The sequence below is a fragment of the Primulina huaijiensis genome, chromosome 4 (assembly GCF_012295235.1).
Source record: "Primulina huaijiensis isolate GDHJ02 chromosome 4, ASM1229523v2, whole genome shotgun sequence".
In the NCBI taxonomy this organism is placed as follows: Eukaryota; Viridiplantae; Streptophyta; class Magnoliopsida; order Lamiales; family Gesneriaceae; genus Primulina; species Primulina huaijiensis.
Genome location: NC_133309.1, coordinates 22493152 through 22495002, shown reverse-complemented (window position 1 = coordinate 22495002; position 1851 = coordinate 22493152).

Genomic DNA, 1851 nt, shown 5'->3' with positions numbered 1-1851 from the left:
CTCTATTTATAGAGCCCCTTGTCCGTGTGAAGACGTGTTTAAAATGCGTCTTCCGTCTTCTGAATTATTAGTCAATTCTCCCAACCAATCCGTCTTCAAATTTTGCTGCCAGCCCATTTGTTGACTAATTAAATGACAATGCATTAAATGCATTGTCATTTTTTTGTCAACATTTCTCCCACTTAGAGATTTGGTTGAGAATCAAACACATCTCCACACACATTTTCAATCTTGCCATTACCTGCGGCTTACGTTTCTGCTAGGTCACTTGAGGATCTACACCACTCAAACTTATTAGTGTTCACTGGCTTGGTCAGAAAATCAGAAATGTTATCTTTTGTATGGATCTTCTGCATATCCACGCTTCTTTCTTCTACTACTTCCCTCACAAAGTGAAATTGAACTCCAATGTGTTTAGTCCTAAAATGAAAGGATGGATTCCTTGCAATGTGCAAGGCACTCTGACTGATACAAAACAAATAAACCTTATCTTGTTTGTGCCCTATTTTCTCCAATAACCTTTGAATCCATATTGCCTCTTTGCAAGCTTGAGTAGCTACCATGTATTCTGCCTCCGTTGTAGATAATGCTACAACTGTTTGCAGTTTTGAAACTCAACTTACTGCTCCCCCTGCAAGTGTAAACATATAACCAGTAGTAGATTTACTCTTATCAGGATCACCTGCATAATCTGAATCGACATAGCCACTGAGTGTAAAATCCGATCCTTCATAACATAATGCAGCATTTGAGGTACCCTTAATGTATCTAAGGATCCTCTTAACCGTGCTCCAATGCTCTCGTCCAGGATTCGCCATATACCGACTAACTGTTCCTTTTGCTTGAGCAATGTCCGGACTTGTACATATCATGGCTAACATCAAACTTCCCAATGCTGATGCATATGGTACAAGTTTGATCTGTTTTACCGAGAAGGCTCTACTTTACTGGTAGGACACATCTCGGAGGATAACTTGAAGTTAACAGGAAGATGGGTCGATATTGGCTTACTATCTTGCATGTTGAAGCGTTGCAAGACTTTCTTCAAATAATTGAAAGCCAAATCTTTCTGTTACTTCTGTCTCGGTGAACTTGCATCCCTAGAATCTTGTTTCCTGGTCCCAAGTCCTTCATATCAAATTCACTAGCTGATACCCCATGGGCCCACTAGGCCCAGACCACATGTGAGGCCCCCTATCCCATCTCCAACCAAGATGAAAAGCCCATCAGGGACCAGGTATTCTCCTTTAAATACCAGGTTTGGGTGTCTCATTCAGGGGATTCACAATATTATTTCCAGCAGCGCCTTAGCTGCTCCCCCCATATATCCTCAGTCTCTGACTTGAGCGTCGGAGGGGCTACGCCAAGACACCCTCCTGGCCCCCTTCTAACGGTCGTATTCTTGATTTGAGGCTCAGGGTAATCTTAAAGCCCGCGTCTGAACTAGTGACGTTCGCTGGGATCGGACCCTAAATTTCCCGTGAGTATTACTTGGCGCCGTCTGTGGGAATCCTGAGTTGAGACGTAGAGATGGTAGGCAAGAAAGGAAGTAGAAGAGCTACGTCAGCATCATCGCGTCCTCAGAGGGGACCCGAACCATCTCATGTTGAGGCAAGGCAGGAACAACCGCATTTGGAGACGAGACAGGAACAACCTCGTCAAGAGACAAGGGTCGAGCAAACCCGTCCCAATGAGAATGTGAGGAACTTGACTCTGGAACAGCTGGGCCAATTTATCACCCGGGCAGTGGATGAGGCCATGGAGAGGAATCAAGAGTCTATGTTTGTAGAGGAACAGGTCGCCCGTCAGGAGCGTGAGGAAAATGTTGAAGTCCGTCAGAGCATGGTTGAC